This window comes from Notamacropus eugenii, chromosome 6, assembly GCF_028372415.1.
Source record: "Notamacropus eugenii isolate mMacEug1 chromosome 6, mMacEug1.pri_v2, whole genome shotgun sequence".
In the NCBI taxonomy this organism is placed as follows: domain Eukaryota; kingdom Metazoa; phylum Chordata; class Mammalia; order Diprotodontia; family Macropodidae; genus Notamacropus; species Notamacropus eugenii.
Genome location: NC_092877.1, coordinates 127,233,060 through 127,258,603, shown reverse-complemented (window position 1 = coordinate 127,258,603; position 25,544 = coordinate 127,233,060). Strand labels below are relative to the sequence as shown.

At 35.5% G+C, this 25,544-nt stretch overlaps 1 long non-coding RNA gene across 1 annotated transcript in view; it reads left to right on the top strand.

Moving 5' to 3' along the window:
- LOC140511791 (uncharacterized) overlaps positions 1 to 25,544 on the top strand; it is a 170,417-nt gene that overhangs the window by 21,226 nt on the left and 123,647 nt on the right. The gene's annotated exons all lie outside the window — the stretch shown is intronic.

The following is a 25,544-nucleotide window of genomic DNA, read 5'->3' as shown; positions in this document are numbered from 1 at the left end:
ACTCCACTTCCCAGTGTGACAGACTTTTCTTGTCTGCCTTTCTCCTCTCCCTGGGCTGGAAATCTACTCCACTCTGTTGTTCTGTGGCTTCTGATGCTCCAGAATTTGTTGAGAGTCATACTTTACAGGTATTTTATGGGCTGTGGGGGAAGAGCTCGAGTATATGCATCTTTCTACTCTGCTGTCTTAGCTCTGCCCCTGGATGATTATTTAAAAAAATATAAATTATTCACATTAACAGAAGAGGAAATTCAATACTTAAATAACCCCATCTCATAAATCGAAATTGAACAAGCCATCAATTAACTCACTAGGAAAAAATTTCCAGGACCAGATGGATTCACAAGTGAATTTTTATCAAACATTTAAAGAACATTTAATTCCAATACTATATAGACTATTTGGGGAAACAGGGGAAGAAGGAGTTCTCCCAAATTCTTTTTATGATACAAATATGATTTTCGTACCTGAACCAGGAAAAGCCAAAACAGAGAAAGAAAATTATAGACCAATTTCTCTAATGAATATAGATGCAAAAATTTTAAATAAGTTTTTAGCAAAAAGAATACAGCAACTTTTCACAAGAATAATATATTATGATCAGGAAGGATTCATACCAGGAATACAGGACTGATTCAATATTAGGAAAACTATTAGCATTATTGATGATATCAGCAAGATAACTAACGGAAAGTGTATGATTATTTCAATAGATGCAGAACAAGCTTTTGACAAAATACAACACCCATTCCTATTAAAAACACTGGAAAGCATAGGAACAAATGGAACTTCAATAAAATAACAAGTAGTATCTACATAAAACCTTCAACAAGCATTATATTCAATGGAGATAAGCTAGATGCATTTCCAATAAGATCAGAGGTGAAAGAAGGATATCCATTACCACCATTGTTATTTATTATAGTACCAAAAGTGTTAGCTGTAGCAATAAGAGAAGAAAAAGAAATTGAAAGAATTAGAATAGGCAAAGAAGAAACTAAGTTGTCATTCTTTGCAGATGATATGATGATATACTTAGTGAATCCCAGAGATTCAAGTAAAAAACTACTTGAGATAAGGAAAAACTTTGGTAAAGTTGCAGGTTACAAAATAAGCCCACACAAATCTGCATTTCTTTATATTACTAACAAAGTCCAACAACAAGAAATAGAAAGAGAAAACCATTGAAAGCTAGAGTTGACATTATAAATATTTGGGGTCAACTTGACAAAACAAATTCAGGGACTGCATGAACACAATAACAAGATACTTTTCACACAAATGAAGTCAGATCTAAGTAAGTGGAAAAACATCAGTTGCTCACGGGTAGGCTGAGACAATATAATAAAAATGACAATTCTACCTGTTAATTTGCTTATTTAGTGTCACACCAATCAAACTGTCAGATAATTATTTTCTAGAGTTGGAAAAGATAATATCAAAACTCATTTGGAAGAACAAAAAGTCCAGAATATCAAGGGTACTAATGAAAAGAAGTGCTCGGAATGGTGGTCTAGCTCTACCAGATCTCAAATTGTACTATAAAGCAGCAATTATAAAAACCACTTTGAAAACAGAAATGAAGGGCAAATCAGTGGAATATGCTAGGTACTCAAGACACAGTAGTCAATGAATATAGCAAAATATTGTTTGATAAATCCAAGGACCCTACCTTCTGGGACAAGAACTCTCTGTTCAACAAAAATTTCTGGGAAAACTGGACAACAGTAAGGCAGAAAATAGGCATAGACCAATAACTGACACCATACACAAGAATAAAGTCCAAATGGGTACATGATCTACGTATAACGATTGACACTATAAACAGATTACTGGAACAAGAAAGAGTATATTTATCAGATTTAAGGAGAAGGGAAGAATTTTTGACTAAATAAGAGACAGAAAACATTATGAAATGCAAAATGGATAATTTTGATTACATTAAATTGAAATGATTTGCACAAACAAACCCAATGCAACCAAAATTAGGAGGGAAGCAGAAAATGGGGAAAGAATTTTTGCAATTAGTGTTGTGATAAAGGCCTCATTTCTAAAATATATGGAGAACTGAGTCAAATGTACAAGGATATAAGTCATTCCCCAATTGATAAATGGTCAAAGATATGAACAGGCACTTTTCAGACGAAGAAATTAAAGATATCTATAGTTATATGAAAAATGTTCTAAATCGCTATTGATTAGAGAGATTCAAATAAAAACAACTCTGAGATACCACATCACACCCATCAGATTGACTAACATAACAAAACAGGAAGATAATATATGTTGGAGAAAATGTGGGAGAGTTGGAACACTAATTCCTTGTTGGTGGAGCTGTGAGCTGATCTAGCCATTCTGGAGAGCAATTTGATACTATGCCCAAAGGGCTACAAAAATGTACATACCCTTTGACTCAGTAATATTGCTTCTAGTACTGTAACCCCAAGAGATCATAAAAATCCCACATGTACAAACATATTTATAACAGCACTCTCTGTGGTGGTCTAAAACTGGAAATCAAGGAGATTCCCTTAATTTTAGAATGACTGAATAAATTATGGTATGTGAATGTAATGGAGTACTATTGTACTATAAGAAATGATGAACAGAAAGACTTCAGAGAGGCCTGGAAAGACTTACATGAACTGAAGCTGAGTGAAAGGAGCAGAACCAGGAGAACTTTTTACACAGCAACAACCACAGTTTCCAAGGATTTTTTCTGATAGACTTAAAACTTCATTGCAATGCAAGGACTTAAAAAATTCCCAATGGTCTTTTAAGGCAAAAATGCCTTCCACATTCAGATAAAGAACTATGGAATTCAATCGCAGAATGTAACAGAACATTTTCTTTTGTATTATGTTTTGGTTTGTTATATGATTTCTCCCATTCATTTTTATTCTTCTACGCAACACGACTGTGGTGAAAATATATTTAATAGGAATGTGTGTGTAGAACCTCTATAAAACTGCATGCCATCTTGGGGAGGAAGGGGGAAGGTAGGAAGGAAAGAGGGGAGAGAGGAAAAAAAAATCTAAGTTACATAGTAGTGATTGTAGAACACTGAAAAGAAATTAAAAAAATAATAAATTACACATGGGAGGACGGACTCCAAAAGGAATAAATAAATCATTCACAAACTGATTTTAATTTCATCATCCCCCTGAAATTTCCCTTTCCAAAATTACCATTATTCAGCTACTTTTCAAATCTAATGACATTTTCTCAGGCATCCTACTGCCTGACTTTTCTGAAGTATATAACCATTTTCCATCTTACACTTCTCATACTCTATCTTCTGTTGTTGTTGCTTTTGTGTGTGTGTGTGTGTGTAGGGGGCATTACAGGTACTCTTTTTTGGTTAGCCTTCTACCTGTCTGACCACTTCACAGTCTATTTGCTATATCTTTAATTACTACAAGTCCCATCACTGTGGGTTTTGTGCTAGTTTAATTTTTCTCTTTGTATTCTCATAAGCCTTTTTTTTGTTGTTGTTTTAAAGTGATCTTTTCCCCACTGCCTTTCTTGGTCTCACCTCTGATCATTTCATCTCATTTTTACCCTTTTGCCTTCAGGGTTTGGCTTATTAGTTTGTTTTTCTCTCCTGTTTTTATCTGGTTATATAATTCTTCCCTCCTCTTATCCCCTTCACTTGATCAAACGGATTCTAGCCTTCCTCTCCTTTCATTCAACTAATCCTGGTCAATAATATTTGGGGGGAGGGAGGCAGGGTCTTTTGAAAAAAGAATTTCTCTCACTCTTCATTATGTATTTGCTCTTTATTAAGTCTTCTCTAGACCTTTCTCTCTGATTCATAACTCCTATAATTATCTGATAGCTTTCCTTTCCCTGTGTTCCTTATGCAATTGTGGCACACAAAGTATTCATTGTGGAACAATGAACCAAAACCAAATCAAACTAAACCAAAACAAAACAACAAAAAAGAAAAAACAACAACTATACTTCCTTATTCATATAAAGTTTCATGCTTCTCTCTGCTGTTGCCATTGCTGTTGTCCTTGTCAGCTGCATTTATTCACGTCTCTTATGTTTCTCGTTTGGAGTGTTTAAGAACAGTCTCTTCAGTTATGACTTTCTAAATATGTTTTAATTGCCTCTTTATTATTGAAATCCATCTTTTTTTTCATATATGGTTAAGCTCAGATTTGCAGTATATGTCACAATGAGTTGCATCCTGAGCTACATTGTTTTTCAAAACACATTATTCCATGACTTCCTAGATTTTCTAGTGGGTACAGAATAGTACTATATTAATAAAAATGTCCTTTCCTTTTTATTTAGAGGTCTTTCTCCTGATTACTGGAAGAACTTGTTGTTTCTGAATTACATTGCAAAAATTTAACTCTCCTGTGTCTTGGGGTTTGCAGTCTCATTTATTTTCTCATCTAGGTTATCTATGAAATTTTTCAATCAATCTTTAATTTTCAATATTTTCAAGTCCTGAATATTTTTCTTATGTTATTTTCTTCACTAAGTTAAAGTTTCATTGCTGTTTTTTGTTATTGTTTTATCATGTTCTTCCAGGAGACCAATGATTATTAGGCTGTCTCTATGAATTCCGTCTTTTTTGCATAGTGGACATATTTTCCTGTAACATTATGGTTTTTTCTTTTTGTTTTTGCTTCTCTTCTTCTGGATTGTCCTTTACATTTGTATATTTCTACTCCCAATCTATTCTTCTGACATTTGTTTCTTTGGTGACCCATACTATTACAAATTCTATTTCCAGTTTTATCTTTTTTTCCATTATTTTTTGTGTATGGGCCTTACATTTTCCCCTCATAATAATTCATATCTCTCTTTTCAACTACTGAGGAAATGTTGTGGTTCCATGTTCTCACATAGTACAGGGTCTTCTATCCATCCAATGTTTTACCATTTACCATTGTTTTGCAGTGTTTATTCATGGATGCCTGAAATGAACTCATTCAGTAGATCTTATTTTCTTCTGTTGTTATTATTGATGTATCTGCTTATATTCAAGGTCTTTCAATTTTTTAAAATTTTCTAGATATCTTCATTAATTTCAGTCTTTTTTTCTCCTGATTTTATTTTCCTCTTCACTTTCTAACTCTGTTCCCTTTGATGGTAGTTTCCTTGGGGAATATCTCAGCATTCATACTTTACCAGCCTTGGTTTCTACCATAAATGACATTAGGTCAGAAATGGTCTCAGCTTGATATTGTACTCTTTCCCTTGGGTTTGGCGGAGTTCTGCATAGCTCTCCACCACCTGCATGAATAGTATTTTCTCCTAGTGAACTGTTCCACTCCTGGTGGTTCAAAGTTTTATAGTACTGCTACTACTGGATTACCATCTTTCGCTCCTTAAAGACTACATCCAATGTCATCTCTTGTGGTCTGAGCAAACTTGTTTCTAGAGTTAGGGTATCCATGGCACTGGAGAGAGTGAGGGGAGGCCAGGGAGTAGGGGTGGATTTTGTTGTAAAACTCTGTTGGGATCTCAGATTTGCTATTTGTAGCATGGGAGGTAAAGGATGGGTACAGAATAAGCACTGGGTTAGTGAATGCCAGTCTATGTGTTTTTTAAACTTCTTTTTGATTCTGGCTTTCCCAGACCATGGAGACAACTCAGGTTTCTTTATATTTGGAGCTTGATTATTTCCTTTATATTGTTGTTAACGTGACCTGGAAGTCAAAAAGTGTAGTACATATTAAAAGCACTAATAGTATTTCTGTTCCTTCCACTAGTCAATGACTAGCTACATCTTTCTTCCATCAAGCTTGATTAAAGAACTTCTTTACTTATGAAGTAGTAGTGAAGTTTAAACACTTCTTCATTCCTTTTTGAGGCTTTAGAATCTTTCATTTCCTTTTTCTTGTTCATTATAGTCTATAGTGTTATCAAGCAGAGTTGGAGAACTCAATTGATCAAGATTGTATTTGTCAGCACTGCCACCCCTCTGTCCCAAAAATATTATTTTCCTCCACCCTCTGGCCCCTCATCTGGTTGGCTTATATAAGTTATTTATTATATGTTCAATAAAATGCTTTCTTCTCTTCTGACTCCACTAATCACTTCTTTAACTTTTTTAACCTCCTCTCAATGAGCCATAATCCTTCCTTTTTGATCCTCCTCCCTCTTTCAGCTTGAGAATGTGGACTATCCTTCTTTATGTTTTTATCTCTAACACTTAGCACACTTAGTACCTACCACTTGGAAACTGCTTAATAAATCTAATAGCATCCCTCCCCCAATACTTCAAGATCAGTACTCTATGTTATCCCTAATTGCTGTACTACATATTGTGTTCTCACATGGTAGTAGATAGACTTTAATTTACCATTGTTTTTTTTTTAAGTCATCATATTGCAATAAATCTGGAGATGAAGCTCTCAGAAACTAGCTGGACTAATCTTTGGACAGCAGACATACACATTATCCTTAGATGTGTACTTTAACACTGAGGAAAAATAATCTTTCCAAATTTTAAGACCTATCAGGGTCTCTACTCCTCTGACTTAGCCTTAATGAATCCAGAGTGACCTCTGCATGGGAGCAGGACTACAGTGAAGGCTCCACATATATGTGTCACACATTTTGGCATAGTGCATAGGGAACAGGAGTCAAAGTTGAGAAGATCGAAGTTAAAAGTCTTACTAAGGCACTATTTGGTCCTAAGTCACAGCCTTAGGTAACTCCTATGATTGATTTACTAAGTCATAGAAAAGTTGTGTTATACCATTGTGAAGGAAGTTCTCATAGCAGGAATTCTCTTGCTCGTGAAATTGTAATCTTTCATATACCCTTTTTAAATCAAATTATGTGGTTAGGAATAGATAACAATTGAAGCTAGCCTGACATTTTGAGTGCCAAAAAGAGGGAGGTCATAATATCCATTACCATTTTGAATCAATAAATTTTTAAAGATGCAACTTCATTGTTTTTGTATTGATAGTTCAATGGAATAAAATGTTTTATTTGATGTTCCTACTCTCTATTTTGTAGATAACTTTCCAAGTGAGATAAGTAATTTTTGTCATACTTGGTATACTGAAAAAAGGCCTATAAAAAAAAACATTTTAAATATAATTTATGAGTAACCTTGAATATTTTTAAATGGTTGCTGATAAATATTTTCTATTTAATATCTTTTAGGAATGAATTTCAAACAATTGCTTAGTGAAACAATAATTATCAGAAGAGATTTCAGTAGAAGGGAAAATCTTTCATTGGCTTTTCACTACCATTTTAAAATTAAAAAAAAAAAGAGTGATTAAATGAAGGAATGGAAAAAAAAACCCACAAACACATAATTCTCATAAATGTATGAGTCAGAGTTCTTTCCATAGTTTAATTTTGCAGTAAACTATTTGTTTACCTACATTACGACTTAGCCCTTGATGATTTTTCAAATCTTAGGACCAAAATTATGCCGATAAATGGAATTTTGCATCTTATCCAATTCTCTTCATTTTATTGAGTGTCTTTCATGAAAAGCATTATGTCACAAAAATTTTTTTACAGGTCTTGTATCCCTGAACAAAATTAAATAAGTATGCAGTTCAAGGAACTTTTTGAAATGAAGAAACATCATTCAATAATAGTTGCTAATAACTGATGAAAGAAGAATTTAATTCAGATTTTCCCTTTAGCTGATATTAGGCATTGGTCATCTTTTATTTAGATATTAACTATAAAGAGTTTTCTACCCTAGAGGCCTAAAACAATACCTAGAAAATAAGAGGTATGGTGTAACCAAATCTAGTTTTTTGGACAACATTGTTTTCAATTCTACATTGTGATGTATTAAAATATGCATTATCTTTTGCAGAAACTACTGACATTTTCTTCTGACCTCTATTTGACCTTAGTGTAACCTTTTGATCTCCATAGGTCTAATTTTTTCTCAAAATCAGAAACTTCTGATTTTTATATTTGTTTTTTTCTATGACTTTATTGATTTCAAAAAATAAACTGCCAAGTATTTAAGTATGGAATTGTCATGATGATGATAACAGCTATCTAATTCTAACAATAGCTAGCATTTATATATCACTTTACGGTTTGCAAAGTACCTTACCTTATTTGATCTACATGACAACTTTGTGAGTGAAAATGATTATCTCCATTTTACAGATAAGAAAACTGAGAACCAGAGGACTTAAGTGACTTCTCAATTTCATACATCTAGTAAGTGTATGAGGCAGGATTTGAATTCAGGTTGTCCCTACTCCAAGGACAGCATTCTATTCATTATAATGGCTATCTGCCTTCTAGCTAATAAGCAGATGTTTGTGCATATAAAGTAGCATGTTAAATGGAAATATGATTTTGATAAGTATTTACATGGAAAATGTATTCATAGATTGCTTATAATAGTTATAGATTTTTCTTATAGTGGTTTTTAAAAATAGATATACCATATTATTTTTTGGGTTATTGACAAGTTTTCTCCCATTAAAGCTTGAAGGCTTTCCCTTATTAATTGGGGCACTCAAAGGCCAGAATCCGATTTTGTAGGAATCCTCTAAAATATTAAATTTCTGGAATACAGACACACACACTCACACTATTCACTTCTATGATATGTAACTTCTCTTATACAGTCAGCATTTGAAAATGATGAGTTGTAAGGTCTTTCAGAATCCTGACTGAGATATGCTTCTCAAATATCAACCTTATACTTATTCTGTTTAAATGTAACTGTGAATTGATCCCAGGATTCTTGAAAACAATTATATAGTTAATATCATTTGACCGAGAAGTCCCACAACCTATGTAAAGCCCAAAGAGATCAGAATGGAGGGAGGGGGTAATCACATATACACTAACATTTTCATAACAACAATGTTGTGGAAAATACAAATTTGAAACATAAAGTCATTTGTTTCAGTTGGGTGATGGATGAAGAAAATGTGTTATGTGAACATATAAAGTACTCTTGTGCTACCAGAGGAAGATATAGAAGGAATTCAAAGAATAATGGGAATCATACAAATAGTATAAACTGAAGCAAAAGAAGAAAACAAAATCAGAATTATACGCAAAATAATAAGTTTAACAAGAACTCCTGTCCTCGTTCACCTCATTAAAATTCTATGACATTCAACAAGCACTTGCCAAGTACATACCATGTGCCAGGCGCTGTACAGAGTGCTAGGTATATGAAGATAACAAATAAGTATCTCTTGCCCTCAAAGAGCTTATATGCTGCCATACTTACAAACTCCAATGAATACCCATGTCAAGGTAACTCTTTACCTTGGTGCAGTTAAGCAATCAATGAAATATACCTTCTTATTCTCTATAGAGAGATGGTGGGCTATGAAGGCAAGATGATATGCACATGTTCAAATGCAACTGATAGGTCATTAGTCAACTGTTTTTCTTTGTTATGGAGAAGGGCTCAGTGGAGTTAGGGAGCAAAGGAGACATAGAGGTTAATATTTTAAAATGCAAAAATTATTAGAGTTGTTATTGTTTTGCTTCCTCTCATTGTTTATGTCATACTTAAGTACATTTAAGAAATTAAAGGGTCAACATATTTTAATAGCTTGCATGCACTGAAACAGTAAACTTTGCTGTTAATGACATCCTCATAATAACAAATCCAAGCCAGCAATTTAATAAAAGTCATGCTTTTGTCATTATAATCTTAATTTTTCCCCTTACACGTTAACTAAAGACAATCCTATATTTTATCATGTCTCTTCAATGTGTATTTTTAGAACTTCTTTGTTTTAGCAAAGAGACTTAGATCCCCCACAGCCTGGTTCTTGACTTCTTTTTTGAGAGTCATATAGAAAGATTGGTGTGTAAGACTTCAAATAAAAATGAAATTGTCATAGTCCTTTCCTTTGCCCTTCCAGTGCTAGGTCATCTTTTTTTTTTTTCAATAGAACAGTCACAATGCTTTAGAATTCTTGGGTTCACTGTTAATACTTGTTTTTGGTTAAAAAAAAGCCTGTTAGTGTCTGATAATTACTTTTTTGAAAGCATTGGAGGTTTTCCTAGTAAATTATTTAGCATATTATCTATCTGTAGACAACACAAAAGCAAAAACATCCGAGACTGAAATCAAAATAAAGATTTGCAGTGTTGAAAAATGTAGTGGTAATGGTTTCCTATAGAGGAAACACCTGTTAATAGAAAAGAATTAAAAGCATGTTCCAAATACCACAAAAGTGAATAAAAGAGCTCAAGGCACTACTCAGACAAAAGAATAAAAAAAATCACCAACAAAGGCAATCAATCACACCACCAAGCCTTGATGAAATGTTTTCGCTATTTGCAAACAACAAAAGGTATCTGTCAGTAAAGGGAAAAAATCCTCAGGGACAGTTCTGCTGATTAATTATACAAATAAATTGCCTCTTTAGTAACAAAGTGCTTGCAAATAACATTTCAAATACAAATTTAGCATTCATTTTGGCTGATCTGTAGGTAGCCCTTTTGCATTTAGATTTCCTTTCTTTAGGGAGGCCTTAAGATAAATTTATTTTATAAGATTAGATTCTTTGAATTCTAGGTCTCATTTAAAACATGGAGGTTGAATAGCTATGGAAATATTGAAAGTATCTATATTTTTGCAACCCTTAGTATTTGATATATGACACAATCATACCTCAGGGAAAAAAAGGTGGGGGGGGAGGGTGAATGGCCTAACTAGATAAAGGGTCTCAAGGATATAGCTGTCACTGATCTTGTGAGAGAGGATCCAGATATGGTCAGTAGATCTAGGAGGGAACTGGGCAGTTTTGACCTAATTGAACTGGGAGTTCAGTCTATATCTCACTTCGCTGAGAAGAAAGCTGGGGAAAATCTTTCCCCCAACACTCTATAAAAGTCTACTCTTTTATTTTTCTCTAGACACTGAATTGTGAGTTTTCATATTTAAATGAGTTCCTGGATTTTTTTCCCTCTATTTGAGATAGCCATCTTTCCAACAAACACTCTAGTATTTCCTCTAACCAAGATCTGGACAGATTGCAATATACCTTGGCATATCAGGTTTCTTCAAGAATGTTGTTATTGTTCAGTCATTTTAGTTATTTTCAACCCTTTGTGAACCCATTTTGAGGATTTCTTGGCAAACATACTGGAGTGGTTTGTCATTTCCTTCTCCAATTCATTAACTGGGCAAAAAGGGCTAAACGATTTACCCAGCGTCACACAGCTAGTAAATTTCTGGGGGTCATATTTGAACTCAGGTCTTTCTGACTCCATGCCTGACATTCTGTCTACTATGCCACCTAGTTGTGCCTCTTTAGGAATAATAAGAAATAACTTTAGTGGTGTTGTTGTGTCATTTCAGTCATGTTGAACTCTCTGTGATCCCTTTTTAGGTTTTTCTCAGGAAACATCCTGGAGTGCTTTCTCATTTCCTTGTCCAGCTTATTTTATAGATAAGGAAACTGAGGCAAATAGGGTTAAGTGACTTACCTAGGGTCACATATCTAGTAAGTGTCTGAGGTTGTATTTGAACTTATGAATATGAGTCTTTCTGTTTCTAAGTCCAATGTTCTCTTCACACAGCTCCCCTAATTTTAGGGGTGGGATAATTTTATTGATTTAGAAAACCCCTTCCCCCAATGCAGTTCAATAGCTTTTCTGCAACTTGTAATTTTGGAAAGTTTCCTTCGTCATTGTGAAGTAATGTCCTCAGTTTGTGACCTATTTCTGATCTCATTACTGTGAAAAATGTAAGACATAAATCTAGTTCTTGTTAACTCTAAGATGACCTTCTAACCTCTATCTTTAGTGATTTCCCTCTGCCTTTCCAAACATTTATTTATTCTGATGGCAGGGGAGATGACTCAATTGTTTACCTTTCTCCTGTTTTATAACTAGCTATAAAAAGGCATAATACATTTGATGGGAAGAAGCGATGTTCTTAGACTAACAGTGTAGCTGTGCCACTGTGGCTGGACAGCATGATTGCTCATCCTATTGGAGTGCATGGATCATGTTGGGAAGACTACCCAGTGACAGAAGCTTGTGGAGGCCCTGCTGGAGTTGGGACAGTGGGCAGAATTTCCCCTATTCCCAAAGAGATCCACAGAAATTGGTAAATTGCTAAGCTGTTACCTGGAGAAGAAAAGCAACTTGGAGAATCACATGGTACATCTCTTTAACCACTGGGAACAGGTACCAGCAATACTTCTCAAAGCATAGAAAATCTAAAGGAAGAGATTCACTCCCTTTCTAAAGAGACTATTCCAGCGGCCTGAGAGAGAGTCGTGGGAGAGTTATGGATCTAGGGCAGGCTAGCCAGCTCTCTGTGCTCAGTAGGAAGGCAGGGGAGTGCCTAGGCTCCACTCACTGGAAGAAAATAGGGTTTCCTCTCCACAATCACCTCCAGCTCCACCAAGTCTGTGCTCCTCCTCACCCCAGGACCACCTCTCAGGGCTGAGATCCAGATCAGCAGCTTGATTGCTCCTGGGGTTTTAGGCAGAGGGATCCTAAAATGGACGCTGTTGCCAAGGTGACTGCTGCTGCCCTGGACTGGGGTCTAGGGGAGGACCTGGCTCCCTTCTCACCCAGGGAAAAGAGCTTTCTCCCTGACCTTTGAAATTCTCTTTGGCATTTGTGGAGAACTGGGAACTGCAGCTGCTGCCTGGGATCCCACCTGCTCCAGTATTGTCCCTAATATGCTGTGTGGCCAAGGATGGGCAGTGCTCTGCTCTGAGCCCAGTGGGATAGACCTTTTCTGTCAGCCTTCCAGGCTGCTTTGGGATGGAAATTGCTTTCACTCTGTCGTTTTTTTGTTTTTTTGTTTTTTTGTTTTTTTTTTACTTCTGCTGCTTTCGAATTTGTTTAGTCATTTTTTGCAGGTATTTTGTGGGCCTTGGGGGCAGATCTAAGAGCAGATCCATCCTTCTACTCTGCCATCTTGGTTCTGCCTCCCTTATCTGTATTTCTTAATCTGAGTTGAGACCACACCCTTCCTTGTGAGCCCCAGAATAAGGTATGAAGTAGGAGTGGACCAGATCATCTCTTTGGGCAGTGGATGGGAAATATGTTTTTGGTGAGTCAAAAGAGTGATTTAGGATTTGTTCCCAGGTCTGGCATTAGAGAAAGACCATTCTCCTTCCTTTTTAGCCCTGTTTTCCTTTCTCAACCTTGTTTTTAACTGAAATCATCAAAATATTATTAAGATAAATTAATTGTTTGATCTAGTTTTTTTAGAATGGACAATGAATTTGAATAATCCTCAATCACCTTCAAACCTAACATTTATCTGAACTATGTGAGCGCACTCTTTTTTTAAAATTTCAGTTGTCTTAACATTCCATCCTGATGTCCTTCTTTAAAACATCAGCCATCTTTTGGGAATGAATAAAAACAGCAGGAATATCTACCTTAGGAAAATAGCTGTGGGAAGCTTAATGTTTCCTACCCCTTCTTTTTGGGTTCAAATGTGAAATCTTAAACAAACCCTAAATTTGGCTTAGAACAAAAAGCACTTGATTGCTACTATGAGAGAGAGTATTGATCATGGCCCACTGTCTCCCAGAAGTCAATTCTTGCTTTGAGTTTTACCTCAAGGTGGATACATGAACAGTACAGCTGGACCTACACCAGCTAGGTCCACTCTCTTGAGTAGCTTAAATAAATGCAATCTCTAGTGACTTGAAAGGTCACGGGATGGAGGGAGGGCAGCCAGCAGGAACTTTTGGAAAGAATGAGAGAGCTGGCTTTAAATCTCACCTCTGACCTTGTAAGTAACATCAGGTCACCTCCATATACTTTGTCTTCTGTATCTGATAAACAAGGATAAAGCCTGTGGTACTTGACTAACAAGGCAATCATTAAGACTGTAAACCTCAGAGGACTCTAGAAATGCTGGTTCCTGTCACAAATGCTTCTTAATTATTGGGGATGGATATCTTAGAACTCTTAAATTTACAGGTTAAAAACTTGTGCTTATAAATCACCATGAAATAAAGGCTCCATTTGGTATTTGTTAAAAAAAAAAAAAAGCATAGTAAGTCACATTAAAGCATCAGTATAGAGGTTCTGGAAGGGCCTTCTTTTACATATTGTATCCAGTACATAATGCGGTAAGAGAGACTAACGAAAATTTGAGGGCCACTTTCTTCAACTAGTGCTTTCTGTCCCTACAACTCAAATGTTTGGGATTTCTTTAAGATGTGACACTACTAAACAAACTTTAAAATAGTCTAAGGGACCTCAGGCAACTTGATTTCTATCTTCATCATCAATTAAAAATTAAAGGTAAACAATTATGTCCTCATCCACAAAGCCAAAGGTTTTTTTTTAGTCTCCACATGCCTTGATCTCTGTATATTTCTTGATGATATTAGTTGACTTCTTGTTACACTCCTCCTCCTGATTTTCTAATATATTTTCTCTCAATTACTAACATATTTCTCTAATAATTTCTTCTGTCACATTCATTAATCTTTTCATGATCCCTTAATATCCCTAGTTCCTTCAAAGATCAATCTATACAGCTCATCTTTCTCTTTTCCTTGTTCTTTCTACATCTTCTGTTCACATATACTTACAAAGTTTCATCTGTCTTTTCTACTCAGATTATACCCAAAACTCTTGCCCTAGGACATACCAAACTTCTGAGCTTTTGATCTGAATCACTGACTTATAGTACAGTATCACCTGATTATTTAACAAGTGCATCACATAGAAGATGTCTCAAAATGAGGTCATTAGTTTTCTTCAAAACTCTGTACCTGCCACCTTCCAACTTCCCTGTATCTATCCCTATTTCTATCCCCTATATGAACAGCATTCAAACACCAATAATGAAAAACTATGTTTGAAATTCTGCTGTTATAGTTTATCTCTCTCCATTATCCGAAGATGTAACCAATGATCAAGTTCTTCCTCTCTAAGCTGTCTTTGTTGTATATATATTACCCTTTTACTTTATTTCCACTACTACAGTCTTAGTCAGGGGCTTATTACCCCCCTGCCTATTAGTCATAGCATTCTAACTGGTCTTCTTCCAATATCTTTCACTTAAAAGAAATATTTCACATTATTGTCAGATTTATCTCCATCATGCCTTGATGTGATCATGGCTTTGTTTAAAATTCTTTATTTACTAACAAAATAATGTCAATGTTCCTTAGCTTAGTAATCAAAGTCAACTCTAATATGATATTAAACTATGTTTCCATTCCTTTTCCCCTACTAACCTTATATGGCATCTTTGATCTACAGTTAGTGGTCAGTAATATGGCCAAAACCTCTAATGCAATCAAGAGATAGAATTAGACTAGGTAGGGAGTGTGCAAATTTATTAGTCACACTGACATTTAGTATATGTATTGATCCTGCATTTTTGCCTATTATTAATATAATTTTGCTTCTTAATGGCAAGATCTTCCCCACCCATTAATGGACCTGCTCATTAAGGGGAGTTTGATTAGGGAAGATTTGGAGGAAGGCCCATACCTTTTGTTAATTTTCTAATAAGGCACTGGTTCTCAAGGGTTGTGATGACCTCTGGCTCTAAAAAATGTATAAAGACTCTGAGGTGAGGTTTTACTTTGGGGCTTATTCATGGAAAGTGTTTATTTGGTCAAACGCGACTCTGGGCAGCTGCTAAGGACTTCCCCACCCCCTTGAAAACTCAGATGTTGGTGCTTCCCTCTCTGATAACTACATATGGTCATATAGTTATCTCTTGATCTGTGATGCATGTCAGACAATTGGAAGCCTGCCTGTTTCTTTTGATTTCTCTCTATTTTCTCTGAAGTTCAGAGTGCTAACTTTTCCTCCTGATCTAAGTGAATGATACATGTGCTTGATTAAAGTGGTTGTTGACCCCTCAAAAGTGCCTTTCCTTTTAGAAATACAGATCTAAGAACCTGTGAGAGCAGGCCCCCCTTTGTATGTCAGGGTGCTTGCTGTTACAGGATAACCCTGTCCACAGGTCCAAATGCGTGAGCACTAGAGCCACATCATCTAAGATTACAGCTAAAGTCAAAGTGGAAAAAAAAAAGCTCAGTTTTGTAATTCCTCGCTAATTCAATCCTTCCCTACTCTTTGATATGCACAGGCCTCCAGTCCATTCCTAAAGCATCCTGTGTTTCCTTCATGTAAAGACTCAACTACCCCAGGCCAGTGTCTTTGTATTTATCCCTCTTGATTCATTCTACACTATTTTGCTTTTTCTATGAATCCATACACACTCACTTTTCTTCACTAACAAGTCATACTTCCTGCAGCCTGTCCAGTATATCTCCTTACTTTTTCTCCCGCCACAATCAAGGATATCATTTGATGTTTTATAATTAGCTAGGACATAACTAATACTGCAGACAACTAAAAGATTCCTCAGCTTCCAGGCAAAGCCGTTTTCCTTTTCATCTGCATTTTCAAACTATCATATTAAAGTAGATGGCATTTGGATTAAGTCTAGAAAAGTCAGGTAGAAATGAAAGATGGTATTGCATGTGGAGGTACTATTATGAGCAAAGACATAAAGACAGAATTATAGCAAGCATATTTTGGGAATGGCAAATTTTTCCATTTGTCTAGAGAAAAAGATACATCAAAGGGAATAGATAAAGAGTAGTCTGAAAATGTATGTTGAGACCAGATTATGGAGACCCCTAAAGCTAGATCAAGATGGATAATTAGATGTTCAATAAGAACAGAACAAGAAAGTTTAAGATTGCAAAATGCTCCTTTTTCCTCATATAGTGTGAAGAGAAAAGTTTATTGTGCTTTTACTATGTTCCTGACATTGTGCTAAAAGCTATTAGTTCAAAGAAAAGAAAAGTAACCAATACCAGTCCCTGCTCTCAAGAAACTCAGATTAAAATGAGAGAGGATACATGCAAATAACTGTTTAGATATAAGACGTATACCACTCAAATGGAAGACAGTCTTGGAAGACACTGGCAACGGGGCAGAGAGAAATAGAAAAGGTTTCTTGTAGAAAGTTGACTTTGAGTGCCATGTTGAAGAAACATTTCAGTCATATGACAACCAGCTAGTGAGAAGGTACAGAGTTTAGAAGTAGAGTTAGTCTATAAGAAATAAGAAGACTAGTGTTACTGGATCATAGATCATCTGGAAGAGAGTGAAGTGTAGGAAAACTGTCAGAGTAAGATGAGACCTGATTTTGAAGGCATTTAAATGCTAAACAGAGAATTTTTTATTTGACCCTGGACACACTTGGGAGCTACTAGAGTATATCAAGTAAGAAGATGATATCTTAAACTTGTTCTTTATGAAAATCATTGTTGTAGCTGAGTGGTTGATGGATTGAAGTGGAGAAAGAAGTATAAGGTTATTAAAATAGTCTTTGTATGAGGTGATGAAGGTCTGTACCAGGATGTTGACAGTGTGAATAAAGATATAGGTGACATAGGAGACATGAGGTGCAGCTAGAAATTGCAAGATATACAGTAAAGCCATAGTCGGTAGGAATTTAGGGAAGCTGAATGATTCTAATTACAATAATTGAACTGTATTTCATAAACTATAAAGAAAAGCTTTCTTTATTTTGTTTTTGTTTTTATTTTTATTTTTATTTTTTTGCTTTCCTAAAATTCATTATTTCATTTTAAATACACAAGTACTCATTTTCTTGACATGGTAAATTGACTCTATTACATAGAATTCAATTTATTTTTGTTGGCTCAGTATTGTGTCATGCCCTATAAAGCTGACCATAATGTGCACATATGGATATTTATTCATCTATTAAATGAGGATAATGGGGCTTGAATATAAAATGTAAGCTCCTAGAGGGGAACTACCTTCACTGTTTGCTAAGTCTAATACCTTGTTGAAAGGAAAAATTTTGGAAACTAGAAGGAGCAATAGACATGGGCTCTTCATTGCAGACATAGTGTGTGTGTGTGTGTGTGTGTGTGTGTGTGTGTATACACATATGTATAAGTATACACACATATATGTGTATATATACATACACTAATACTAAATGTTTATATGCATATGTGCATGTGTATATATGCATGTATATACATATATGTGGATATATATGTATATGTGTGTATATATAAATATATGTGTGTGCATATATATATATATATATATATATATATGATAGAGAGAAAGAAACTCATAATTCTAAGTGTCACCATGTGAGCATACATATGCATAGAGTATGGGTAGAATATGCTATCAAACCCTGGAAAACAGTTCCATTGGCTGTTCTTCTGCTTCCTCTGCCTATGGTTTAGGTAAACCCTTAAAGCAGGCAGGTACCTGTTCTAATTAGTCAGACTTCTTATATGGAAATCAGTGGTATAGGAGCTTAGGCTAAATTAATCACAGTGAACCTGAGATGTTTATGGTTCTGTGGTTTGTTTTTTGGGAAGTCTGTAACATTACCTTATTTCCTTATTATTTGTCTTGTTACACTCATTAAAATAGTAATATAAGTTGAGCACTCTTTTTATGATAGTAAACAGATATCAAATGCTCATTCATTCAACAAGCTTCCCCTCCTTCCCCCTGCCAACCTTCCACCCCCAGCTCCTTCCATGGGCAAGAATTTTTTGCTAGATGTTGGAAGAATACAAAGATAGTTAACATAGGTTCTCAAGAATCTGGCATTACAGTAGGGGAGACCAGCCTTGGTTCTTTCCTACCTTTTCAGTCTCTGTATACTGTACTCTCCACTTATGTCCTATGAGATCCAGTGATACTTATGTTGCTGCATTTTCAATCTTTCTTCTTTCTTCTTCTTCTTCTTCTTCTTCTTCTTCTTCTTCTTCTTCTTCTCCTTCTTCTTCTTCTTCTTCTTCTCCTTCTTCTTCTTCTTCTTCTTCTTCTTCTTCTCCTTCTTCTTCTTCTTCTTCTTCTTCTTCTCCTTCTTCTTCTCCTTCTTCTTCTCCTTCTTCTTCTTCTTCTTCTTCTTCTTCTTTTTCTTCTTCTTCTTCTTCTATTTTACAGTGTGTGCATGGACATAAATCCTGCCTCAGAAGCTTACACAGTTGTGTGACCATAGACAAGTCTCTTAATATCTTTCAGCCTCAATTTTCTCCAAGATAAAATAGGTATAATACTAGCAACTACCTAAGAAAGTAGCCATAAATAGTAAATGAATCAATATATTTCAGCTGCTTCACAAATATTAGAAGCTTTATACAACAATGGCTGATGTTGCTGTTTTCTAAAAACTAGTAAACAGCTCTAAGGTTTGGAATTCCTTAGTTTTCAAACTCACTAAATCTCTCTCATTTAAACATGTAATTAAGTGGGTCCAGAAACAGGAATAAAGACCAACTAAACCTTGGGGAAAGTCTCCTACATTTCAGAATTCCTAGTGCATTCATATGCAGTTATGGTCACAGTCTAAAAAGGGTTTTGCTCCCAAATGGGGCATTCTTTTTAAGGTGTGGTAGTGGTGATAATTTTGCCTTAGTTCTTCGTTGGTAATGAGGATGGGATCTGAACCTCTAAAAGAAAAAGACCACATCTTTGGGATCTGGACCCCAAAATAGAAAAGCCCCTGGAATTTCCTCCATGGTCCAGGTCCCTGGTATTCACCTGAGGCACCTGGCCCTTCACAGTTAATCCTTTCATTGTGGCTCTGATTGACTAAACCTCTAACTTTAATTCAATCTAGACCCCTTCTCTGTTCCCCAACTATTTGGTCACTACTAGATTACATTCTGATCTTTCCACAGTCTTTTGTGGAAGAAGTCTATCTTGTCTCCATTAAAGGGCTAGGATTCCTCAAGAATCTGACACATTTGCATTAATGATAGAAAGGCTAAGATTCTTAAAAACTGGCCAATAGTGCATATGCTTAAAATCTCACCCACCCCTACTGATGTTTTGATAAAACTTGTCTCTGACCGAAAGAAAGTTTGGGTCAAATTCATTCAAGGGAGCACCTGCCCTTGAATTCTGGGGTTCCCAATACCCTTAGACTTCAACATTAGGAAAATGTGACAAATTAATGCAAGTATTTTGTATTAGTCAGTCAATGACACTTATTAAGAGATACTGTAGGTTATTCACAGTAGGGGACACAGGAATACAAAGTCTCCCCTCCCTCTCAGAGCTTACTTTTCATAGAAGACAAGATATACGTATAAAATATTTGTAAAAAACTATTTTGTATGTAAATTATTACTTAATGATAGCATTTTGTCAGGAGTATGCTGTAGGTTACTTTGACATAAAAATAAGAACATATAAAATATTTCCTCTCTTAGAATTTATTATTTATTTTTAGAGAATACTGTCCTGTTGGATTTCTCCTATAACAGAATTGTGTGTGTACGTGTGTGTGTGTGTGTGTGTGTGTGTGTGTGTGTCACAGAGACAGTGGCAGAGAAACAGAGAGATAGAGGTACAGACAGACAAAGACAGACAGAGAAAGAGAAAGAGACAGAGATAGCATATGTACACGTCTTGATCCTGTCTCCTCTTTACAGCAAGTGGTGGGTCAATCAGTTTCACTCTCCAACCTTCTATTTTCCCATCCCCTAGTCCCATGAAAGAGTGAATAAGGATATTAAATTTTCCAGAACCCTATACATCAGAAAAAGCTTCAAATCTATAATGCAATTTCTATGAAATGAACATATTTGCAAAAGTAGCCTTGGAGAGAAACAATTGTGAAATGTTTTCTAATATCAGAATCATAAGATTAGCTGAAATCAATATCTTACTTTCTAAAATAGAGGGATGGAGATGGATGAAAATAGCTGATTTAGCTAACACTCTGGTGGGAAATATTATTTTTATGAGTTATTGAATGATGCTAAAAACTGCCAAACCATAGTCTAATATTATAACTTTCATGCAGTAGATGATCCTGGTAACCTTTATGAAAGATAGCAAATGAAAAATACATCAGTATGAGCATTCATAGAAACATCTTTGAATTAAGCGGCTCTTATGGGATAAAACATCTGGTGATTCAATCATTGTGTGCGGCTGAGTTACACTCAGATGAAATGGGCTTTGTAATTATTAAATCATTCATGCATTAAGTTTTAGTTACCATTTCTTTTCTCATGTTGACACAGATGTACATAATTGGAAAGGCAAACAGAAAATAAAAGTAATTATTGGGAATCAAGAAGACCTAGTTTAGCATCCTGCCTTTGACACTTATGAGTCATGTGACTTTAGACAGATCTCTTGAACTCTCAAAGCCTTTGTTTACTCTTCTGTGAAATGGTCATAATAAAGGTTATGTGGTCTCCTATTAGAATCAAACTTCTTGAGCACAGGAAATTCTTTCCTTCCTTCCTTCCTTGCTTCCTTCTTTCCTTCCTTTCTTCCTTCCTTCTTTTCTTCCTGTCTTCCTCCCTCCCTCCCTTTCTTTCTCTTTCTTTCTTTCCTTCTTTCTCTTTCTTTCTCTCTCTCCTTCTTTCTTTGTTTCTCTGTTTCTTTTCTTCCTTCTTTCCTTCTTTCCTTCCTTCCTTTCTTTCTTCCTCTCTTTCTCCCTCTCTTTCTTTCTTCCTTCCTTTCTTTCTTCCTTCCTTCCTTCCTTCCTTCCTTCCTTCCTTCCTTCCTTCCTTCCTTCCTTCCTTCCTTCCTTCCTTTCTTTCTTTCTTTCTTTCTTTCTTTCTTTCTTTCTTTCTTTCTTTCTTTCTTTCTTTCTTTCTTTCTTTCTTTCTTTTTCTGTATCCCTAGTGTCTATCATAATGCCTTGGATGTAGTATGAATGAATGAACAAATGAATCAAGTATTTTTTAAATGTTTACTATGTGTAAAGAACTTTGCTAAGCACTGGATATATATATGTATATATACATATATATATATATATATACATACATATATACATATGGTTTTTTTAAATGAAACAATCCTTATTCTCATGGAGCTCTGAGCTCTCATTCCAGTGGGGAAGAAAACACATATGGAATGTTTCAGCTGCAAATCACTCTCTGTCTGTCTGTCTGTCTATCTATCTACACACATACACACATATGTATATGTATCTATGTGTATATATACATGTATATATACTTGTACATATACACATAGTTGAATGTTATGCACACACATATATAGAGATATAAAGGTATAGTTCCATATCTATATATTTACAAATCTATAACTATATACTATTTCATTGTATGTTATCTGTGAATGTATACATGCATGTGCATAGGAGTACTATATAGAGATATATACAATCTAATACTTGTATGCATGTACATATATGTAGCTACATTTAAATAGATACTCATGCATATGCATGTATGTATATATTCATTGGTGATCCTTTTTAGCTGGACAAGCCTTTTTCATTTTGATTTTCTTTTTCAGCAAGGTAAGAGGGTGATTATAAAATGAGCTGCCTTACATCCTTATGGTGAATATTAAAGGAGATAGTATTCTAAGTGATTTGCAAACTTTGAAATGCTACTTAAATGCAAGCAAGGCAGTCAAACATGCCAGGAATTATGCTAAGCACTACTGACATAAAGAAAGACAAAATAATAGTCCCTTCCCTCAAGGGGCTTACATTTTAATGGGGAAAGACAACCCTCAAAAAGGAAGCTGGAAAGTGAAGGGGCTGGGGTAGGAAAGGTACCCCGCCCTGGAGCACAATGAAGTCCAGAAGAGTGACGTCAGAGGAGAAATGAAGCAATTACTCACGTTGGCCCTTGGTCCATTATTTCCTATTTGTCCTACGCATTCTTTACTCTGTACATAAGTGCTTGCAAGTTGTCTCCCTCATTAAACTGTAAGCTCTGTGGTCTTTTACCTGGCTTTGTAGCCTCAGAGCTTATCCCAGTACTAAAAACGTAGTAGGCCCTTAATAAATATTCACTGATCAGTGGATTGATGGAGAATCTCCTTAAAAGGAAATTCAAGAAGGAGCTGTCCACCCTCCAAATGGAGGGGCAAGAGGTGCTGATGATGTGTGATGGAGCTGATGAGTTCTGGGGCTGAGGTGATCTCGCTGGATCAAGAGGAAATTGGCTCAGGAAGAGCTCCAGAGGAATGTAGCTTAGCGGGAAATGAGCAGACCATGATTATTGCAGCATCTTAGATTTCATGATCAACCAGACCTTTTTGCAAACATTTTTTATTTTACAGATCTGGAATCTGAGAACTAAATATTCTGTGATTTCCCCAAAATCATGTTCTTGCAGTAACAACCTAGACAGTCCTTAAATCGAGGTCTCCTAATTGTAAAATCCATTGCTCTTCCCACTGTTGTATCACAGTATTTCAACATCAAGTCCAACACCTTAATTCCCGGATTAGTCATCAAAACTAAGTAGAACTTTAAGAAGAATTCTCTAATTGTTTACCAAATTAAAGAAAAATAGAAACTGACATTTTGATGGCCACATTACAATCAAAGGATCTAATACTGGGCCTTAATGCCTAGGGTCATCAAATCCAAGATTTAGAACTAGAATTGTTTGTAGGATCAAAAGTTTGGAGGGATAAGGGAACTTAGAAGTCATTTAGTCCAGCCCTCTCTATTTATGGATGAGGAAATTGAAGCACAGCAATTTTAATAAGTTCCTTAGGGTCATATGGACATCCAGGTTCAGTATAGTAATGTGAACTGAGGTCATATTATTATTATTATGTCAACTGATAACATAATCCCTCAATGCTTTTAAACTTGCTGGGTATGGGAATGGATTAAGCCAATGCTCAGAAATCTTTCTTCAATTAATGAGAGACAAAAAAGTCTTAAAAATGAAAAAAAAGAAAAAAGGTTTATTTTTAGTTTTTCTTTGTCACATAGCAGACACCTATGGTGTAGTCAGTGGACTTGATGTTCTCTATGGTACCTTCTTATTCAAGATCTTTGACTACCATTCATTACACCCATTTAAAAATCAAAACAATGTTAGATTCCATCCGGGCTAAAGAGTTCTCCTGTGACAGCATCAAGGTCCTGGCATTTTTATCCCAAACTCAGTAAACATGTTGGATAATAGAAGCAGTAATATAGAAGAAGGAGGAAGAAGGATGATGCTTACCACAGAAAGAAGACAGGATGTGATTTTTTTTTCTTATTTTTTATTTTATATTAGCATCTCCAACACCTGAACTAAATCTCTTAGGATTTTTTCACTCTTGTAGACCTGTAAAAACAAAGACCTCAGAGTACACAAGAAGGCCTGCTGTCCAAGTTCTTGGATCTGCTTTTGTAAAAGGAAAGCAACATTTGAGGGGTCAACAATCTGCATTAATCAAGCACATATATCATTCCCTTAATTCAGGGGGAAAAGTCAGCACCCTGAACTTCAGGGAAAATACAGAGAAATAAAAATCAACAGACAGGGATTCCAGCTGTCTGACCATAAGCAATTCATACATAGTTACCGGAGAGAGAAGCACCAACATCTGGGTTTTTAAAGCGGGAGATGGTGTTTTTTTGCAGCTACCCAGAGTCTCATCTGGCCAAACATACACTTCCAATGAGTAAGCCCTCACCTCAGAGTATTTATACACTTTACAGAGCCAGAGGACATCATAAGCCTTGAGAATCAGTGCCTCATTAGAAATTAACAAAAGTTATGGACCTTCCCACCAACAAATCTCCTCTAGTCAGGCTTCCTTTAATGGGCAGGCCCATTAATGGGTGGGGAAGATCTTTAACTCTCTTTAACATTACAAAACCATATGTCCTCTCAAGTGTCATTTCAGGGATTACTTCCTACATGTGCCCTTTCATGATTCCCCAGGAAGGTTACTGTATCCCCTGAATTTATTTTTGTTGTCGTGTTTATTTTATGCTTTATTTTCCATGTCCCTGTTGTCTCTTCTACACACAGTATATCAGCTTCCTGAGCCTCAGAACTGTTTTGTTTGTTTCTTTTTCAGTTTGTATTCCCACCATCTAGCAGAGTGTGTGAGACATATAAATGGTATTTAATAAATGTTATCAAACTAAATCAAAGGTCATTTTTTTAGCTACAGCAAATTTTTTCAAAAGTTGAATTCTTTCACTAGTTGAAATGCTATGTAAAATGTGATATATACATGTGTTTAAATATATATATACACATATATATGTGTGTGTATGTGTGTGTTACATATATATACCCATGCACACATATGTACACACACATACATAAAACTAGGTATTTACAATAATGATTATATACTACTACTGTTACTGCTGCTGAGCCTAGATCACTGGAACACTCATCCTCTTCTTCTGAGGGAAGGATTCCCTTTCACACCAGGACCTATGTATGTGAGAGCTGACCAAGTCCAGTTCTAAGACAGCCTGACTTCCAAAGGAAGAGGTCAGGGTACATACAGGGTAAATAAGAAATAATTAAAACAGGGAAAATAGTGGAATTAAGAGGGGTTCAGAAAGGTTTCTTGTGGAATGTAGGATTTGAGTTGGAATTTAAAGTAAGCCAGAGAGGTACTAACTTGAAGAATAGTCAGTTAAAACTAACAGACCTAAGAGATGTAGTTTGTTATTTATGAAAATGAGGAGACCAATGTCATTGAATGGAAGATTGTATATTGGGGAGTAAGGTATAAGAAATAGAGAAGTAGATGAGGTCTTGATTATGAAGGTTTTTGAATGTCAAACTGAGTATTTTGTATTTGCTTCTGTAGTTCATAGCAAA